Genomic DNA, 23,043 nt, shown 5'->3' on the forward strand with positions numbered 1-23,043 from the left:
ACACTTAGTCGCCATACTTCATAACGTTTTAATGATGTGGTTCGACTTTCGGAAATTCGTAAATTTGAAGGATGGTAACGTTGCTGAGATTAAGTGAAAGTAAAAGCAACAAACTGGAATCACCTTCCCTTCAGTGATTGACTAATTCAAAGCTTTTACTTTGCCCAATGTTTGGATCCTTGACGATTATTAACGGTTTACTCATCATTTCCATAAGCATGCTCAATTTTCTAATTAATTAGAGCAGTGACGAAGAGGATACAAACTCATGTCAAAAATGATACGCTTGAGTATACTGTATGGGTCAAAATCTGATCAAGGGACCTCGGCTGAAAGAGGGCAATTAAGAATCAATTAGGTCGAGGTCATGCTTAAGAAGTAACATTGGCGAGCCGAGCAGCTAAGGTTGAGGTCGAGCACTCAGATCGGCCAAAACGACTAGTTTAGCAATAAAATATTTTAAAGGAATATTTTGCAGAATATTCTCTGCACTTGTACTTTCAGTAGGTAAGGAATATGTCTCATATAAATAGGAAGAGAGAGAGAAAGAAAGGGGTATGTAATATTCTATATGATAAGCTCTTTCTAAAAAAGTTGACTCTCAAGTAACTACAACATTATCTTTACATAAGATTCGATTTGTTGTTTGTCCCAAGCTTTCTCACATAAGATCCAATAAAGTTCTCTATATTCTCATGTTTGGTTACCTTACATCACTGTTAGAGGGAGAATCATCCACCTCATTGAATATTTTGGGTGAATCATTCTCTTTATTTACATTTATTGCTATTTATCATATTTATTGCTTGTCACTATCCTCTTATTCATTTATAACAAAATCATCAAATACCCCCTTGATATTTAATAGCCCTGAATACAGTTTTTGTGTTATTGATATCCATCAATCTTGGATCAAGAACTTATTATATTTAACTAGAATTTACCCATTATTATTTTATTTAATTAGTTTAACAAAAAAGGCTTAACACTTTTGGGTCAAACAATTTGGCGCCATCTGTGGGGAATTTTCTTGTTAAAATTTTAGTTTCTTCTAGATCTAAAAAATTGCACAAAACTTTGAAAAATCTCGTATTTCCTTGTTTGCACAAATCTGACATAGCATGCAATGGAGAGAAAAAGAGAAAGGCAATAGCCGATCTCACCGCTAATCTCCTCAACACCATTAACGAAGTAAATGAAACAGAGGGTGAAGACATAATACCAAACACCTCTCCCAAGCGAAACAACTCGTCTCCACCTCCCGACAGCATCACGACCTCGCACGGAAAGGGTGCCCTATGTCCACGACAGAAGAAGCACCACCAGCAGTGAAAAAGTTACTTGAGGCATGGTTGACAAATACGCTAACTGGCTTTCTCGACAAGCCCGCTCGGAGTTTGAATAAGGAAGAAACGAGAGTTGGTGTTGCATCAACAGCTGACGAACAACACGCTCCCCCCGCATCAGGTATTACTCACAATGCTTGTGATGTAGGTAATGACACCCTCACAACCATTTTGAATAAAATGGAAGAGATATTTAACGAGAACAAAATGCTTCATAGCCAAATGAAAGAGCACCAAGAAATAGTATACAAGATACCAGGTGCCCCAAAACTTCTGCCAAAAAGAGACGTCGGTCGTTTTGTCGAGCAACCATATAGCAACGAGGCTTCACCACATACCATACCAAAAACCTTCAAAATGCCACCATACTTGAAAATTCGGAGAATCATGTGACCCACTATGTCACTGCGGTGAAAGGCAGCGACCTCACAAAAGAACAAGTATCATCCATATTGCTGAAGAAGTTTGGAGAGACCCTAACCGGCGGAGCCCTAACTTGGTACTCACAGTTACCGGCACGCTCCATAAAAATGTTCGAGTAAATGGCAGACAAGTTCGTCACCGCCCATGCTGGGGCCAAAAAAGCATAGGCGAGGGTGAATAACATATTCGCCATTAAGCAATCGCCTGGCGAAGGGCTCGTGGACTTCCTCGCCCGATTTAACCGTGTAAGAATGATCCTTCTGAATGTATCTATGGAATGGCGGTAGCCACTGTCCAGAATGGGCTGAGCAGAAGTGGGTCGCAGGCAACCAAGAAGTTGCTAAGTTGAATCATGAAATACCTCCAACCACTTGGGACAAGATACACAACGCCTACTGTGTCGAGGTAAGAGCCGACGAGGACGATCTCAACGGACCTACCCAATGTTTGACCTCGGTCCAAATAGAGTATAGGAAAGACCGAAGAAACGACAGTAGAAGAGATCTAGCAGGATCCCAACCTAATCGAGAAAGACATCAGCCTTATGTTAGAGGCACCCTCATGCCGCCTCCATGCCACAATGAAGGTCAATCCAGGCCGCGAACGAGAATCCACCAAAATGAAAGAGGTATGCCCCCTTATTATCAGCTCACAATTTTTGTGTTTCCCCCTTAGAAATAGTCTACGCACTGGAAAAGCTCGGCGCAAAGGTAAAATAGCCACAATAGATGAATACTGTGTTGAGGTAAGAGCCGACGAGGACGATCTCAACGGACCTACCCAATGTTTGACCTCGGTCCAAATAGAGTCTAGGAAAGGCCGAAGAAACGATAGTAGAAGAGATCTAGCAGGATCCCAACCTAATCGAGAAAGACATCAGCCTTATGTTAGAGGCACCCTCATGCCGCCTCCATGCCACAATGAAGGTCAATCCAGGCCGCGAACGAGAATCCACCAAAATGAAAGAGGTATGCCCTCTTATTATCAGCTCACAATTTTTGTGTTTCCCCCTTAGAAATAGTCTACGCACTAGAAAAGCTCGGCGCAAAGGTAAAATGGCCACAATAGATGAAGTCCGACCCGAGCACCAGAAAGTGAAATGCCCTCTGCGAAGTCCACTAGGAACGGGGTCATAAGACCAAGGACTACATCGCCCTTATATAGGAGGTTGTGAACATGCTTCACCAAGGGCACCTAAAAGAGCTGATGAGCGATCGAGAGAGGGCCAACTTTTCCCGAGGGCGAGAACAACACCAGGGGCCACCCAAACCATCTTCCCCAATTCAGACCATTCAAATGATCATCGGAGGAGGAGACAATGCATCTATCAACAGCATGAAGTTCTCCACCACCCACAAACTTAAGCGGTCAATCACCCACGAATGGTATGATGAACTCGAAGAAAGTTTCATCTTTGATAAGTCAGATACCCACGGTTTGGTCATTCCTCACTATGACGCCCTTGTCATTACTTTACGTGTTTTTGATACTGATGTAAGACGTATTATGGTCAATAATGAAAGCGGTACGTGCATCATCCATCCCCAAGTTCTCACCCAAATGAAGCTCGAGGACAAGATAATGCCACATTACATCACGCTAACAGGTTTTAACAATCAGTTGAGCGGACATCTAGAGAGATCACATTGCCCGTCCTAACATCGGCGTCACCTTAGAGACCATGTTCCACATTATGGACCAGGATACGGCATACAATGCCATCATATGCCGACCATGGATACACGCTATGAAAGTCGTCCCCTCCAGTTTGTACCAAGTCATTAAATTTCCCACCCCCTAGGGAGTATTATGCATTCAGGGAGAGCAACGCACGGCCCGAGAATGCTACCGCTTCGCCCAAGACTACACATACACCCAACATTTGAAAGGAAAGGCCGAGGAAGCATAGCAATTAATAAAGTCGGGGTCAAATGTAGATGAAAGTCAAGACGTCATTAGCGACCCTAAAATCATAGAAGCCACGGGGTCAACCATAGAGGACCTCGACCCCATCCAATTAGACGACAATGACCACAACAAGAAAGCTTTCATCGGCCATAAACTCCAAGATCCAGGTAAATTTCACCAATTCTTGAAAAGTAACATAGACCTATTTACCTTTTCCCATGCAGAAATGCCAGGTATCCCAAAGGAGATAGCAACTCACAAGTTGAAAGTCGACCCATTTTACCCCTAGTAAGGCAAATTAGACGAAAGTTCAACTTTGCAATAAACGACGCGGTTTGTGAGGAAGTCAAAAAATTGTTAGTGAAGGGCTCTATTAGAGAATCGAAGTACCCTTAGTGGGTCACCAATGTGGTCATGGTGAAAAGGAAAAATGGTTAGTGGTGGATGTGCATAAAATTCACAGATCTGAACAAAGCTTGCCCAAAAGACTCATTCCCGCTGTCCCACATCGACCAACTCATCAACGCAACAGTCGGGCACGAAATGTTGAGCTTCTTGGATGCCTCGGGCTACAACCAAATCCTCATGTAGAAGGAGGACCAGGAAAAAATCACCTTTATCACCCACCAGGGGACATACTGCTACAGGGTGATGTCGTTCGGGTTAAAAAATGCGGGGGCAACGTACTAGTGGCTAGTGACCAAAATGTTCAAAGATCAACTCGGCAAGACCATGGAAGTATATATAGAAAACATGTTGGTCAAGTCAAAAACAAAGGAAGACCATATCGACCACCTGAGGGAAGCCTTTGACATACTTAAAAGGTACGACATGAAATTAAACCCTGAAAATGTGCTTTTGGTATGACATCTAGAAAATTCCTTAGCTTCTTGGTATCGCAACTAGGCATCGAGGTCAATCCCGACCAAATCAAGGCCATATAAAGATTCACAGAAAATCTAACCAGCAAAAAGCAAGTGCAAAAGCTGACCAGCCGGATAGTTGTCCTGTTAAGATTCATCTCGCGGTCCTCAGATAGGTGCCACAAATTTTTTGGCGTACTCAAAAAGGATAACGGACTCCAATGGAATTCTGAGTGCATCAACGCCTTAAAAGAACTAAAGGCCTACCTGTCTTCACCACCATTGCTCGCTAAGGCAGAACTAGGAGAGCGCCTCATTGTCTACCTGGTCGTGTCTGACGTCGCATTAAGTGCAGTCCTGGTACGAGAAAATAAAGGTACGCAATCTCTGATCTATTACATTAACAAAACTTTGGTTCGATGCTGAAACAAGGTACCCCCACCTCGAGAATTTAGCTTTGGCCCTGGTCGTAGCTTCATGAAAGCTTAGACCTTATTTCCGGTGCCACCCCATCTCGGTGGTCATGACTTTTCCATTAGGGAGTATCCTTCACAAACCCAAATTGTTGGGCAGATTGGCCAAGTTGGCCATAGAGCTGAGCGAGCACGATATAACCTATCAGCCGTGAACAGTGATGAAGTCGCAAGTTCTTTTCGACTTTATCGCCGATTTCAGTGCGAAGATAATGTCCAAAGTCGAAAAGGAAAACGTCAGTACTTCAACCAAAGTACAAGACCAATGGGTTTTGTATACCGATGGCGCTTCTAATGCATTAGGATTTGGACTGGGACTTTTTCTCGAGGTCCCAGTAGGTGAAATGGTTCGTCGGTCCATACGATGCCCTGATATGACTAACAACGAGGCCGAGTATGAGGCCATGATTGCAGGTTAAAGTTGGCACTCAAATACGGAGCACGACGAGTCATCCTTCAATGCGACTCACAACTCGTCGTCAACCAAGTCACAGGGACTTTCCAAATTAAGGAGCAACGGCTATAAAAATACCAGGCCGAAATTTGCAAACTACTATCCGAGTTCGACGAATGCCAGCTAGACCAAATACCCCGAGCGCAGAACATCGAAGCAGATGGCCTTGCCAAACTGGCAGTGGCCACCAAAAGCATAACCGGAGAGGGCGACGTGGTCACTCTCCTCCATTCATCAATAGATCAAATAAAGGTACGATCTATTAACTTGAATTGGGATTGGTGTAATCGTATTATCTCATACTTGCAGGATGGAATGCTCCCACCCGACAAATAAAGCCAAGAAGCTTCGAATGCAGGCGGCTAGGTACAACATTGTTAATAATAACTTGTACAAAAGAACATTTGGTGGTCCCGTAGCAAAGTGCTTCGGACCAAATCAAACGCGGCGCATCCTAGAAGAAGTACACGAGGGCCACTACGGAGCTTATACCGGCAATTGAGCTCTCGTTGGCCTTATACGAGCAGGCTACTATTGGCCCACGATGAAAAAGGTGGCCGTCGACTTGGTCAAAAGGTGTGAGCAATGCCAAAAATATGCCCCCATGATTCACCAATCGGGCGAGCACCTTCATTCAGTCACCTCACCGTGGCCTTTCATCAAATGGGGAATGGAAATCGTCGGACCCCTCCCAGCGGGACGAGGTAATGTACGATTTCTTTTAGTTTTAACTGACTATTTCTCCAAGTAGGTAGAAGCAGGTGCATTTGCCCAAATACGCGAGCAAGAAGTAATCACATTCATATGAAGAAACATCATATGCCGCTTTGGCATCCCTAAAGATATCAGCTGCGCAACGGTCCCCAATTCACTAGAAAAAAGACGTCGAGTTCTTCGAAAAATGGCACATCAAAAGAATAATCTTCGTGCCATATCATCCCGCAGGCAACGGTCGGGCGGAATTCTCCAACAAAATAATATTGAACACTATGAAAAAGAAGCTCAAGAATGCCAAGGGACTATGGTCGGAACTACTACAGGAAGTGCTATGGGCATACCGCACTACACCGAAAATGAGCACAGAAGAAACATCATATTCACTAGTATATGGGATTGATGCAGTAATACTGGTCGAAGTCGGTGAACCAAGCCTAAGGTATTCAAATGAGAGCGGGCTAAGCAATGATGAAAACAGAAAGCAAAATCTGACTCACCTAGTCACGAATATCGACGACTACCGAAGGAGGGTCCCTCTCGGCTGCAAAAAGAGTAAAGGAGAACGATCAGATCGCCAAAAAGAAACAACAAAGTCATTTGGGAGAAAACACTTATGAGTAAAGCTCCACTCCTCGGGGAATCTGCTGGGGTTCGAAACCATGTGCTCCGTCCTCACGTAGAAGAAATTGGCCCAAAAATGGCGATTAGTTTTATTGTCCATCTTCACCACCAATCCTTTGGTCCCACGGCGGCACAGGTGTATCATCGTGCCCCTATGAAAACTTGGGGCGAAGAGGTGAAGTAGACGGCAGAGAGAAACACCACGGTTGGCCAGCTCCACGTACTTGATAAGCATAAGGAAAAGCTTGTATATGTATGGGGAGAGCTGAGCCGGACACACACCGTAATAACGGCAAAAATCCTACGCCAAGGAAGGAAGATGATGTGTATAGCCGACAACAAACAAGTACGTGTAAAATGCATAGTACCCTGGGCAATGTACCTGCATTATATCGCTACCATCAGGGATAAGTTCGACGTGGGCCGAGATTCGCCATTTCACCCTAAATGCAAGGAGCGTCACCGCATCTATCTCAGAAACAACAGGTTCAGGATTGCCCTTAGGTGGGTTCTTGAAATCTGACCTGGCCTTCCCCGAACGTGGAATTATCTCATCCATGATGGGGAAATTCTAGTCTCTACCATGGCCGCTCCTTCTTCATGAGGAGGCATGTCCACAGCCAAAGCTACAGGATCAGAGGCTCCCTCACTAACCATTTTTCTAATTGTGTATGAAAAGAAAATGCAAAAGTGAAAAAGATGACAATGGCGGAAAACGCTAAAGGGATGAAGAAAACACAGGTGCAGGAAATTTAAAGAAGAAGGAAAAGCTTCGGGTTTTAAAAGCTTAAGAAATCCAACAGCTCAAGTAAGAAATGTCCATCCTTATTTATAACAATATGGGCACCCTGATCGAGAAAGCCCAAATGTTGCCTCACTGATTTCGAAACGAAAGAGGTGCGGGAAACGATGTAACGTATTGGGAACATACTCCATAATGATGCATGATGAAATGACGCCATTTCAAACTGACGTAACGGTCAGATGTGTCTCTTGAAGCACCACATCATCACCTTGCCATAAAAGGGTCACTCTTTAGCCAACATGCTTAGATTTCTTAAAATTGCAACTGGCAAAGTCCGCCCATCGAGCTCGTCCAAAGACAACCCCGACGGGCGAAGGGACTAATTGTATGAGTCAAAATCTGATCAAGGGGACTTCACCTGAAAGAGGCAATCAAGAATCAATTAGGCCGAGGTCATGCTTAAGAAGTAACATTGGCGATCCGAGCAGCTAAGGTCGAGTTCGAGCACTCAGATCGGCCAAAACGGCTAGTTTAGCAATAAGATATTTTAAAGGAATATCTGCAGAATATTCTCTACACTTGTACTTTTAGTAGGTAAGGAATATGTCTCATATAAGTAGGAAGAGAGAGAGAAAGAAAGGGGTATGTAATATTCTATATAATAAGCTCTCTCTAGAAAAGTTGACTCTCAAGTAACTACAAATATTATCTTTACACAAGATTCGATTTGTGGTTTGTCCTAAGCTTTCTCACATCAGTTCCGCTAAAGTTCTCTATATTCCCATGTTTGGTTACCTTACATCACTATCAGAGGGAGAATCATCCACCTCATTGAATAGTTGGGTGAATCATTCTCTCTGTTTCCATTTATCATATTTATTGCTTGTCACGATCCCCTTATTCATTTATAACATTATCATAAAACATCCCCTTGATATTTAATATCCTTGAAATGGTTTTTATATTATTGATATCCATCAATCTTGGATCTAGAATTTATTATATTTAACTAGAATTTACCCATTATCATTTTATTTAATTAGTTTAACAAAAAGGCTTAATACTTTTTGGTCAAACATATACTAATTAATTACGTTTCATCTTCTTTCATATATTAAAAGAAGTCGTCTCAGGTTTCTCAAATTAAAGCATTCTAAAATTTACAAGGAAAATAATCTTATTTTAAAGCCTAACTATTCGAAACATAAGAAGCATGGTGTCAAAGTCAAAACTACTGTTACTAACAATATAAGAACAAAAAATAGAGCTGGTGCGCCAACCTGGTTAATCCGTAATTTTGTTATTTGTGTTGACTAGAGTTATGAAGAAAGCTAATAAGTTAACTGTAATTAACTATATAACTGTAGTCAGGAGTTAGTTAGTTAGTACAATATTAGGAGTTAGTTATACTGTACAGTATAAATACATTGTACTCTCTGTATAGACATAAGACTGGATCATTTTCTTCTTCTTCTTCTTCTTCTTCTTCTTCAAAATAACAGAATTTTGTTTCTCTTGAGTGTTACCTTCGTTTGTATGTCTTCTTCCTCAAGCTCAATCTTCGGATCCATGGCAGCTAACATGGTATCAGAGCCATGGAGTAGATCGAAGGCACTTCTCAAGCTAGTCTGTACTCTCGTTACTTCAAGTTCACAATTATGTGGTAAATTGTCCAATTGTAGCGTATAGCTGAAAGGCTAGGGTTTACTCTTGAGAAGCAACTGAAAATGGCGATTGGAGAACAAACGTTAGGCGAAACTTTATTTCCAGCAACTACAACCTTTGGTAATATCAATCATGCCACTAGCACAATTCTATTTCCATCAATTGACCACAATCATCCACTATTCCTTCAACCAACAGACACTCCAGGTAGTACTCTGATTCTCTTCAACTTACTGGTTCAGATAACTACGCGATATGGAGTAGGTCTATGAGGATTGATCTGTTAGGGAAGAGCAAGTTAGGTTTTGTAGATGGTCGATTTCCTAAGTCTAAATTTGCACCTGAACTTCATAACCAATGGGAGAAAGTGAATGATGTAGTTCTCTCATAGATAATGAATGCAGTAAAGCCAAGTTTACTTAGTAATGTAGTGTATGCCTCTAATGCTCATAAGGTTTGGGAAGACATAAAGGAGAGATTCGACAAGGTAAATGGATCTAGGGTTTTTTATCTTCATAGAGAGATTCATAACCTCACTCAAGGTACCATGTTTGTTGCTGACTACTTCTCCAAGTTGAGAGATCTTTGGGATGAATTTGATGCATTAATGCCCTGTCCTGGTTGTCCATGTCCGGAATAAAAGAAAATATGCACAACACTTTGAGTATCACAGGCTACTACAGTTTCTAATAGGATTGAATGAGTCCTACTCACAGTCAAGGAGTCAGATTATGATGATGTCTCCAATTCCTAGAATTAAGAAAGCCTACTCTCTACTGATTGATCAAGAGAGCCAAAGGAGTCTGGCTAATTTCACTCATACTAATCACACTGCTGAAGGCATAGAAGGAGTTGTATTTTATAGTAATAAGAACCCAACAAATGCAGGTAAAAACTTCAAGTTTAGAAAGAATCAAGTTCAGTGTGAATACTGTCACTTCAAGGGGGCACACAAAAGAGAATTGCTACAAACTCCATGGCTATCCATCAGACTTCAAAGGAAAGATAAGAGGGCAGATCTCTGGAGTGTATGCAAATATTGTGAGTAGTCCAATGTTTCCAAATACTGCAGAAGCAGGCAATCAACAAGGCTCTTATGGAACTCAATTAGGGATACAACAAGTTTAGCATTCTTACATGCCTCAATTTGCCCAGACCACTCCTAACAATAGTCCTACTGCACCCTTCTTTACCAAATAGCAGTATCAACAAATTCTTCATATGCTGGCCAAAGGGAATGAAGAGGGTCCAGAATCATCCATCAAGTTAGCTGTTGCAGGTGCTCTAATTACTCTAATGTCCAATTATCTCAAGTATAATTGGATTATAGACACAAGAGCCTCAAATCATATGACTTCTCAACTTGATGATCTTACCTCCTGTCAGTCTATTCCCAGTTCAGAGAAGTGCAAAGTTCAATTACCTACTAGGAATGTAGTATCTGTATCACATAAAGGAACTTACTCAGTACTTAGAAATAACAATATCTCTAATGTGTTGTACATTCCAGACTTTAAATACAACCTGCTCTCAGTGTCTTAACTCACCAAAGAACTTCAATTCAAGGTTGCATTCTTCCCTGATTTTTGCATTTTTCAGGATCTCTATAGTGGTCAGGTGAAGGGGATTGATAAGGAGGAGCATGGTTTGTACATACTTAGGATCATTCCAGGATTCTACAGCAACACCAGACAATAAGTGTGCTCACACAGCTAACTTACCTGATTATGAAGTAGTATGGCATAGGAGACTAGGATATGCTCCTATTAATGTAATAAGGAAGTTAGATGCTCTTAGTACCTTAAAGACAAGAACTCAGTATTGTCTTGTATGTCCAGTTGCTAAACAAACTAAATTGTCTTTTCCTCCAAGTACTTCAGTATCTCAATCTACATTTGACTTAGTCCATTGTGATATCTGGGGGCCATATAGAGTTACTTCTCATAGTGGTAAGAGGTATTTTGTTACAGTAGTTGATGACTATACAAGATACACTTGGATATCTTTGCTCAACTTCAAGTCAGAAGTTGTAGTTGCACTAAGAGACTTTCTAACTCAAATAAAGAACATGTTTTCAACTTCCATAAAAGTCTTAAGGATTTATAATGGTAGTGAGTTCTTTAGTAATGAGTTTAAACAGTTGCTCTCCAGTCTTGATATATTTCATCAGAGTTCATGTGTCTACACCCCTCAACAAAATGAAATTGTTGAGAGAAAATACAGAATAATGTTAGACATGGCCAGGTCTCTCAGGTTTGAAGCAGTTGTTCCTCTAAGGTTTTGGGGTGAATATGTTATCACTGTAGTCTACCTCATCAACAGGCTACCCTCTAGAACACTTGGGTACAAATCACCATTTGAGTTGCTATATTTGCATCCTCATTCATTGCAACACTTAAAGGTCTTTGGTTGTCTGTATTATGCAGCATGCACCAGTATTGTTGACAAGTTCTCACCAAGAGCTATTATTGTTGTCTTCCTAGGCTATTCTTCATCTCAAAAGGGTTATGTTCTGTATAACTTGAATTCTAAGTCTTGATTTGTTAAAAGAAATGTTGTTTTTCAGGAAGGCATTTTTTCTTTCAAGCATGTGTTATCTTCTGGTAGCACTATTTTTCCTATACTGGATCTGCTCTCACCAACTAGTGTAGATCCTAGGTTCTTTGGTGTAGACTCCTCTCCTCAAGTTGATGTTCCTTCATATGAGGCTAGTGCTACATCTAAGAAGGAGACTTCTCATTTTCCTGCAGCTTCTCCTATGGCTACTCTTCACTATCCTACAAATCCTGAAGGTAACTTCACAGATGATGCAACACCTGGTGATACTCCTGCTGAGGCTTATTTTTATAATGCAACACCTAGTGCAGTGGCTAACTCACCTGATGTTGTACCTTCTCAGGTCAGAAAATCCTCCAGGTCCAACAAACCTCCCATATGGATGCAAGATTATGTGATGCAGTTCAAAGCTGCTAAGTATTATTATCCTATCTCAGCTTGTGTGAGCTATTACCACATTACTCCCTCATACAGTAGAGTATTGGCAGCTCATTCAGCCTGTTCTAAGCCTCAGTCTATTAATGAGGCAGTCACCGATCCTCCATGGGTAGAGGCTATGAAGTTGGAGATTGCAGCCCTAGAGGAAAACAAAACTTGGATCATAGTTGATCTGCCTCCTCGCAAAACTCCTATAGGTTGCAGGTGGATATTCAAAATTAAGTACAAGGCCAGGATAGGTTGAAAGATATAAGGCTAGACTAGTTGCCAAAGGCTATAGTCAAAAGGAAGGGCTGTACTACAGTGAAACCTTCTCTCCTATTGCTAAAATGGTAACAGTTAGGTCCATTGTAGCTCTTGCTGCATCTTAGCACCTGATGATTTACCAGATGGATGTTCATAATGCATTCCTAAAGGGTGAATTGGTTTAAGAGGTGTACATGTATATTTCATAGGGGTTTGCAAGCCAGGGGACTAAGAAGGTTTGCAAACTCCACAAGTCCTTGTATGGTCTTAAACAAGCACCAAGACAGTGGAATATGAAGTTAACAGAGGTACTTCTACAGATGGGGTTCAACAGAGTCACTCTGACTATTCATTGCTCATTAGAGGAGCCAATGGTGACACAGTTATCATCATTGTGTATGTGGATGACCTGTGGATCAGAGAGAATAATGATAAGTCACTTTATGAAACTAGAGTAGAGTTGCAGAAGAAGTTCAAGATGAAGGATTTAGGGGAATTAAAATTCTTCCTGGGAATTGAATTTTCCATATCAAATTAAGGGATCCTTATGTATTAAAGAAAGTATGCACTTGAGTTGATATCTGAAGCAGGTTGAGGTGGATCAAAGCCTTCTGGTACACCATTTGAGTTGAATCAAAAACTCACATATGTAGAGTATGACAAGTGCATTCAGAACTACAAACAAGAAGGTGATCATGAGCTCAAAAGTCCTAGTTGTTATCAAAGACTTGTTGGAAGGTTATTGTATCTCACCATGACCAGACCAGATATTGATTTTGTTGTGCAAGTTTTAAGTCAGTATATACATTGTCTTAAGGTGTCACACATGGAAGCTGCTCTTAGAGTAGTTAGATACATTAAACAAGCACCGAGCTTGGGGTTACATATGCCTGCAGAAAGTACAGACAAACTGGTTGCCTACTGTGATTCTGATTGGGGATCTTGTATAGAGTCAAGGAAATCAGTAACTAGGTACTAGTCAAATTTGGAAATGCACTGGTGTAGTCAAAGAAACAAATGAATGTGTCCAGAAGTTCAGCTGAGGCTGAGTTCAGAAGTATGGCTTCATGTGCAGCAGAAGTCACTTGGATGATAGGGCTATTCAAGGAACTTGGAGTCAAGATTCAATAGCCTATAAGTCTGATATGTGACAGCAAGGCTGCTATATAGATAGCAGCCGATCCTAACTTCCATGAAAGAACTAAACATATTGACATTGATTGTCATTTTATTAGGGAAAAAATATGTGAAGGGCTGCTGAAGACAAAGTATGTACATACTAAAGACCAGCTAGCAGATTTACTCACAAAGAGCTTGGGGAAATTTCAACATGATCAGTTACTGAACAAGTTAGGAGTGAAGAATTTATATCAACCATCAGTTTAAGGGAGAGTGTTGACTAGAGTTAGTGAAGCAAGCTGATAAGTTAACTGTAATTAACTATGTAACTGTAGTTAGAAAGTAGTTAGTTAGTACAATATTAGGAGTTAATTATACTGTACAGTATAAATACACTGTACTCTCTGTATAGACATAAGACTTGATCATTTTCTTCTTCTTCAAACTAACAGAATTCTGTGTCTCTTGAGTGTTGCATTCGTTTGCATGTCTTCTTCCTCAAGTTCAATCTTCAGATCCATAGCAGCTAACAGTTTGTACTGTCTATCAAATTATTACATTGAACGTGTAAATATTTTGTACGTATAATGTCTATGTATAGATAAAATTTAAATTTCTTCAATAATACTCTATATAAACAGAGAGGCACTGGTTGCAAACATTTTTAAAACCAATGGCACGTATGACGTATCCGCTCAAACTCTTATATATATCCCCCCCCCCCCCCCCCGCGTCAAAACCCCACATTTTCTCATTCAACAGATCCAAACATCTAAAAGAAAACTGTGGAGAAAAATGTCAGCGTGCAGCAAAATCCGCAACATAGTCAGGCTCCGCCAAATGCTACAACGGTGGAGGAAGATGGCCGCTACTGCTGCCCGTCGCCATGTCCCGACCGACGTATCTTCAGGACACATGGCAGTCATAGTGGGCGCCAGTTGCAAGAGATTTGTAGTCCGTGCAACCTACTTGAACCACCCGATGTTCAAGAAACTGTTGTCACAGGCAGCGGAAGAGTTTGGTTTTACTAACTCTGGCCCTTTATTCATTCCTTGTGATGAATCTTTGTTTGAAGTGTTGCTCTGTTACTTGGCTCGATTCGACTCCGCTAACAATAATATGTCACGGTTCATGAACTTTGAAGATTTTCAAAGATATTGTCACATGGATATCCGAAGCAACCTTGATTTTTGGGGTGATTCTAGACCCCTTTTGCATTAGCATAAGACATTTCGAGCAAAAGACGGATCAAGATTTTAAGTTAGTGAATACAGATTGTGAGAATAGGTACAGTTTTAGTATAAATATACATTTTTCCCCGAAATTTCTCAATTATATATGTTAAGTTCAAGTTGAGCACAAGTGGATGTGCCCAGACCTACTACTTAAATTCTGTTCTGAGAATGTGATTGGAGATGGCAAGAAGGTGGACGAGTTGATTCGCCACAGAGTCGTCCCAGGTTTTGGATCGGAGTGAAAATCAAGAACAGAGAGACTTTAGAAATGGCAAAGTTTTGTGCAGCAAAGCAACGAGGAAAGAGACAAGAAATGACTAATGTGTACAATTGTTTTGTACTTAATATTTTTTAACTAAAGATTGATAAAATAGTGGAAATGTTAGAAAAATTAAGCGTGTTTGTCCATTATCTGTTGTACATTATAAATATATAAATGGTTTTTAATGATAAATGAAATATGATACAATGACTTTTTGTTTTTTACTGTGATGAATAATTGAGTAGTAACGTGCTCGCCGTGTGGGAGTACTCATAATGCCAGCAACCCAGGCGAAACCTATGGGCTCTTTGTATTATGTCTTTGTATTAGACATTTTTAATTTATTTTTTTCCAATCCAGTAAAATAAAAATGCAAATGAAACGCGAAATGCAGTAATTAAATTCCTGCACACTTTGTCTATAGCCTAGTTTGCCTCTACTAAGAATCATAGTATTGCCTACTTCCTTAACAGGGAAACAAAGATACACACAATGTTTATCCAAATTAATGGCTATATGTCGTGATCACTTTAAATACACTTCTATCACTTAGTTGCATTTTAAATTATCACTTAATTTAGAATAACTGATATGACTTCATGTAAAAATTGAGCTCGAGCAAGTTTTTCTTGTTTAACCCCCTTGGGTGTTTAACTCTTCATAATCGTTTTGAATAATTTGACCTATGTTGTCATTCATACTTGAAATTAAATTCGAAACTTGTTAGGAAGAAATGGAGTTGAGAGAATCAAAGGGAAATTAATGTGTGGGGTGGGGGGAGGGGGAGGGGTTGAAGCGGTTAGGTGCTGATTGGAAGTTAATATAAAGTTAGCTTCAAAAGATTTCTTAAAATTTTCGCAAAAGATTTCTTAAATAATGAAGCTGGCATACAGCTCACGTTTTGGGGACTTTTAACTTCAAATAAAATTAATGCCTGAATAGCCTAAATGACACCTATACTTGTGCCACTTTGTTATGACGGTCCCCAAATTTAACAATTTCCTCTTATCTTTACCCCCATTGTCTTCTTATTTATGTTTCTACTATCATATAGATTTTAGATCCGGAACTTTAGCCGGAATTTTCACCGACAGTGACTCTTATATTATATTATACCTCGTCGATTGGGAGGTCGGTCACTTCACAATAGGTGGTGGAGAGGGCAACATCGACGAGAGTTAGGGTTATAGAACTAGAGGTGGTGGAGGAGGCCTTGAGGTTTTTTAGGGTTTGTACGATGACCCAAAAGGTCATCACTTGTTTTACAAGTCGATTCTGTGTTCCGGGCCTTAAAAACCTCTTTTTGTCTCACCTCAATTTGCGTGCGCAGTCCGGGCACGTTTTCGGAAAGCTTTTATGTGAAAACTAAGTAAAAATAAGGAAATTGGCTTTCAAAGTTGAATAAAGTTGACTTGGGTCAACATTCTTGGTAGACGGACCCGGACCCATGATCTGACGGTCTCGTAGAGTTCGTAGTAAAATTTGGGACTTGGGCATATACCCGGAATCGAATTCCGAGGTCCCAAGCCCGAGAAATGAAGTTTTAAAGAAAATTACTTTTTGGAAAAAAAAATATAACGGTTTTTAGAAGTGAATTGATGCATTTTCTTGATGGAATCGGGCCCGTATCTTGGTTTCGGAGTCCGGTACAAGTTTAAAAAAATAATTAAGATAAATCTGTAAAATTTGGTAAAGATCAGAGTTGGTTTGGTATAAAACGGACCTATAGTTGAGAAAATAGTAATTTTGATGTTCTTGAGTGATTTCATGAATTTGAGGTTTAATTCATAGTTGTTGATGTTATTTTAATGATTTGATCGCACGAGCAAGTCTGTATGATGTTTTTTGGTTAGTGTGCATGTTTGGTTTGGAGCCCCGAGGGCTCGGGTGAGTTTTGAATAGGCCACGGAGTGAAATTGGACTTAGGAGAATTGCTGGTGTGTTGCAGATGTGTAGCAGGCCTCTGATCTCGCAAATGCGAGATCAGGCATCGCAATTGCGATGCCAGCATGGGTCGCAATGCGAAGAACCCAGGGCCAGCCTTGTCTCGCAAATGCGAAGTCTTCAGCATATGCCCAGAAGTCGCAAATGCGATGATTCTTTCGCAAACGCGAAGGAAGCAGGAGTCGCAACTGCGACATATACCTCGCAAATGTGAAGGTATCAGGGTCCTTAAGGGTTCGCAATTGCGACATCAGAGACCTGTTAAATTAATTTTAGATGGGATTTCAACCATTTTTACAACTTTCTCAAAACCTAAACTCTCTTGGGCGATTTTCTAAAGAAAAGTTCTTCTCCAAATCAATTGTAAGTCATTTCTAACTCATTTTCTTTAATCTATAACATCTTTTCACATGATTTCAATCCAAAATCAAGGGTTTTCATGGGGGAAATTTGGTGTTTTGGGTAGAACTTAGGATTTTTAAATTTTTGGTATTTGGACCTCGATTTGAGGTCCGATTTCAAAATAAATTATATATTTGAGTTTGTGGGTGAATGAGTAATCGGGTTTCAGTTCGAACCTCGGGTTTTGACCATGTGGGCCCTGGGTCGATTTTTGACTTTTTGGGGAAATCAATGGAAAACTTATTTTCATGCATTAGAATTGATTCATTTAGCATTTATTGATATCGTTAAGTAAATTGTGGCTAGATACAAGAGAATTAGTGGTGGAAACAAGAGGTAAAACAATAGTTGAGGCTTGAATTGTGTTCGTGGCATTGAGATAAGTGTTTGGTCTAACCTTAGGCTAAAGGATTAGGAATTGTGTCTTATTTTCTATGTGTTAATAGTTGAGTACGACGTATGGGCATGGTGACGAGTATCTATATGTTGGTGTCAAGCATGCTTGTGAGTCTTATCCTATGATTAATGTGATTCTATTTCGTATTGTTCATGCTTTATATGATCATTTCTATTGTTGAACAAGGCTTGTGGAAGTATTATTGGTAATTGAACATTTTAGAGCGTTGGCTCAAGTTGAGAATTGAGTTGTGAAGTAATTGTGGAAAAGAGAAGAGGTTTATGATATTGTCTCTCTTGCTGGGATGTTATTGTTTTTGTTGTTATCTCCCTTGCCGGGATGTTATTATTCATGATATTGTTTCCCATGCCGGGATATTGTTGTTATGCTATTGTTCCCTTGCCGGGACTTTTATTGTGACAATATTGATTCCCTTGCCCAAATTGCTTTGTGATTGTTGCTTGGGTGAGGAAGAGTGTAAAGCACGAAGGGTGATGCCGTGCATGATTTTGAGAGTATTAATGTATGAAGGCTGATGTCGTGCCGATATTGTGAGGTAAAAGCACGAAGGGTGATGTCGTGCCGCACGATGTACAATACCGTGCCATGATATGAATGATAATGCATGAAGGATAATTCCGTGCCATGATTATGTGAGGTAAAAGCACGAAGGGTGATATCGTGCTGATTATATTGATTCTTATGGTGATGACGAGAGTAAAAGCATGAAGGGTGATGATGTGCACTTGTCTTTGATTTCTGATTCTTGTTGATAATTGAATTATGGTGTTTCTTTACATTTATCTGTTGTTTTTCTGTTATTCCCTGCAGCATGTTTCCCCCTCTTATCCTTAACTGTAAATTTGTTCCTTTATTTTTCACTATATATGATTTAACTGCACAGGTTTAAATGGTAGTCTTGTCCTAGCCTTGTTACTACTTCGCCGAGGTTAGGCTAGGCACTTACCATCACATGGTGTCGGTTGTGCTGATACTACACTCTGCACTATGTGCAGATCCCGGTGCTACAGCTTTTGGACCACATTGAGATTGTTGCTTCAGTCCATCAGGCGACCCGAGGTAGTCCTGCAAGCGTCCGCAAGCGTTGGCGTCTCCTTCTATCTTCCCATTTTGTTTCTTTTATGTATTTCTGAAACAGCTTTGTATTTATCTTTTAGACCCTTATTTGTAGTACTCTTACACAGTCTGTGAAATTATGATACCAGTTCTGGGTAGCTTTTGTTTAAGGATTGGTATCGGTATTATTATTAAACAGTTACATTTCATTCTTCCGCTTTATTATTTTCGTTGTTTATATAATGTTAATTCACAACTGTTAAAGGATTAAAAATGGAAAAGGTAAATACTTGGAATGATTGGCTTGCCTAGCTTTCACTAGTAGTTGCTATCACGACTCCCGAGGGTGGGAAATCCGGGTCGTGACAAGTTGGTATCAGAGCTCTAGATTCCTTAGGTCTCACAACTCACGGACAAGCTTAGTAGAGGCTGAGGGATCCGTACGGAGACGTCTGTATTTATCCCCCAGAGGCTACAGAGTTAGGAAAAACTTTACATCTATTATTTCCTGTCGTGTGACTTGATTTCTCAATGTTAATTGCACTTCCACTTTGTTCTTTCGCAGATGGTGAGAACACGTACCGCTTCATCAGCTGACCAGCAGCCCGAGCCCCCAGTAGCAGCTCCTGCGAGGGGCAGAGGTTAAGGCCGTGCTAGGGCACGAGGCAGAGGTAGTGCTCAGCCCAGAGCTCGAGCAGCAGCACCAGCGGCGGAGGCTCAGGTTGAGTTTGACGATGAGGTTCCAGCCCAGACAGTTCCAGCAAGATCAGCTCAGGTCCTAGAGGGGTTCATTGCCACCTCGGTACTTCAGGATGCTCTGGTCCGTCTAGTGGCCTTTTGGAGAGTGTTGCACAGGCAGGCTTACTTCCTGTAGCACCATCCGTCTCTCAGGATGGAGAAGGATCCCAGACTTCTACTACTCACACTTAGGAGCAGATGGCTCCAGTTTCAGATTCCAGCAGCTCAGCCAGTTAGGGTAGTTCAGCTTGGTGTTGTGGCATAGACCGGAGAGGGGCCAACTCTGTCTGATGATGCCTTGTGGAGATTGGACAGGTTCACCAAGCTCTTCACTACTGCTTTTGGTGGTACATCTTCTGAGGATCCCTAGGATTATTTGGATAGCTGTCATGAGGTTCTTCGGAACATGGGGATAGTGGAGACTAATGGAGTCGACTTTGCTGCTTTTCGTTTGTCTGGGTCCACCAAGACTTGGTGGAGAGATTATTGTTTGGCTAGAGAAGTTGGGTTACCAGCTTTGACTTGGGATTAGTTTTCTCAGCTATTTCTGGAGAAGTTCCTTCCTATCACTCAGAGGGAGAACTATCGGAGGCTGTTTGAGCATCTCTAGTAGGGTTCTATAATGGTTACTCAGTACGAGACCAGATTTATTGGCTTGGCCCGTCATGCTCTTCTCATACTTCCCACCGAGAGAGAGGGATAGGGTGAGGAGGTTCATTGAGGGACTCGTTCAGCCTATTCGATTGCAGATGGCTAAGGAGACGGGGAGCGAGATTTCTTTTCAAGAGGCAGCCAATGTGGCTAGGAGAGTTTAGATGGTTCTATCGCAAGGGAGTGGTCAGGGGTCTGACAAGAGGCCTCGTCATTCGGGCAGGTTCAGTGGTGCTTCATCTTGAGGCAGGGATTCTTTTGGTAGGGTCCATTCTTCCAGGCCGTTTCATTCGGTCAGGTTCGAGGACGAACGGTTATTTTAGAGGTGGAGAATGTGATGACCCAAAAGGTTATCACTTGTTTTACAAGTCGATTCTGTGTTCCAAGACCTTAAAACCCTCTTTTTGTCTCACCTCGATTTGCATGCATAGTCCGGACGCATTTCCGGAAAGTTTTTATGTGAAAACTAAGTAAAAATAAGGAAATTGGCTTTTAAAGTTGAATAAAGTTGACTTGGGTCAACATTCTTGGTAAATGGACCCGGTCCCATGATCTGACAGTCTCGTAGGGTCCGTAGTAAAATTTGGGACTTGGGCATATGCCCGGAATCGAATTCCGAGGTCCCAAGCCCGAGAAATGAATTTTTAAAGAAAATTATTTTTTGAGAAATATAAAGGTTTTTAGAAGTGAATTGATGCATTTTCTTGATGGAATCGGGCCCGTATCTTGGTTCCGGAGCCCAGTACAAGTTTGAAATAATAATTAAGATGAATCTGTGAAATTTGGTAAAGATCGGAGTTGGTTTGGTATAAAAATGATCTATAGTTGAGAAAATAGTAATTTTGATGTTCTTGAGAGATTTCATGAATTTGAGGTTTAATTCATAGTTGTTGATGTTATTTTGATGATTTGATCGCATGACCAAGTCCGTATGATGTTTCTAGGTTAGTGTGCATGTTTGGTTTGGAGCCCCGAGGGCTCGGGTGAGTTTTGGATAGGCCACAGAGTGAAATTAGACTTAGGATAATTGCTGGTGTGTCGCAGATGTGTAGCAGGCCTCTGATCTCGCAAATGCGAGATCAGGCATCGCAATTGCAATGCTAGCAGGGGTCGCAAATGTAAGACTTTTGTCACAAATGCGAAGAACCCAAGACCAGCCTTGTCTCGCAAATGCAAGGTGCACTTCGCAAATGCAAAGTCTTCAGCATATGCCCAAAAGTCGCAAATGCGAAGGAACATATACCTCGCAAATGCGGCATATACCTCGCAAATGCGAATGTAGCAGGGTCCTTAAGGGTTCGCAATTGCGAACCCTGGTCGCAATTGCGACATCAGAGACCTGTTAAATGAATTTCAAACGGGATTTCAACTAGTTTTACAACTTTCTCAAAACATAAACTCTCTTGGGCGATTTTCTAAAGAAAAGTTCTTCTCCAAATTAATTGTAAGTCATTTCTAACTCATTTTTTAATCTATAACATCTTTTCACATGATTTTAATCCAAAATCAAGGGTTTTCATGGGGGAAATTGGGTGTTTTGGGTAGAACTTAGGATTTTCAAATTTTGGGGATTTGGACCTCTATTTGAAGTCCGATTTCAAAACAAATTATATATTTAAGTTCGTGGGTGAATGGGTAATCGGGTTTGGGTTCGAACTTTGGGTTTTGACCATGTGAGCCCGGGGTCGATTTTTGACTTTTTGGGGAAATCATTGGAAAACTTATTTTCATGCATTAGAATTGATTCATTTAGCATTTATTGATATCGTTAAGTAAATTGTGGCTAGATACAAGCGAATTGGTGGTGGAAACAAAGGGTAAAGCGATAGTTGAGGCTTGAATTGTGTTCGTGGCATTGAGGTAAGTGTTTGGTCTAACCTTAGCTTTAGGGATTAGGAGTTGTGTCTTATTTGCTATGTGTTAATTGTTGAGTACGACGTATAGGCATGGTGACGAGTATCTATACGTTGGTGTCAAGCATGCCCCTGAGTCTTATCCTATGATTAATGTGGCACCGTTTCGTATTGTTCATGCTTTATATGATGATTTCTATTGTTAAACAAGGCTTGTGAAAGTATTATTGGTAAATGAACATTTTAGAGTGTTGTCTCAAGTTGAGTTGTGAAGTAATTGTAGAAAAGAGAAGAGGTTTATGATATTGTCTCCCTTGCCGGGATGTTATTATTTTTGTTGTTATCTCCCTTGTCGGGATGTTATTATTCATGATATTGTTTCCCTTGCCGGGATATTGTTGTTATGCTATTGTTCCGTTGCCGGGACTTTTATTGTAATAATATTGATTCTTTTGCCCAAATTACTTTGTGATTATTGCTTGGGTGAGGAAGAGTGTAAAGCACGAAGGATGATACAGTGCATGATTTTGAGAGTATTAACGCACGAAGGGTGATACCGTACCGATATTGTGTGGAAAAATCACGAAGGGTGATGTCATTTCGCATGATATCCAATACCGTGCCATGATATGAGTGATAATGCACGAAGGATAATTCTGTGCCATGATTATGTGAGGTAAAAGCATGAAGGGTGATGTCGTGCCGATTATATTGATTCTTATGGTGAGGACGAGAGTAAAAGCACGAAGGGTGATGTCGTGCACTTGTCTTTGATTTTCAATTCTTGTTGATAATTGAATTATGATGTTCTTTACATTTATCTGTTATTTTTCTGTTGTTACTTGTTGTTCCCCGCAGCATGTTTCCCCCTCCGATCTTTAACTGTAATTTTTTGCCTTTATTTTACCTA

Source organism: Nicotiana sylvestris, chromosome 10 (genome assembly GCF_000393655.2).
Source record: "Nicotiana sylvestris chromosome 10, ASM39365v2, whole genome shotgun sequence".
Classification (NCBI taxonomy): Eukaryota; Viridiplantae; Streptophyta; class Magnoliopsida; order Solanales; family Solanaceae; genus Nicotiana; species Nicotiana sylvestris.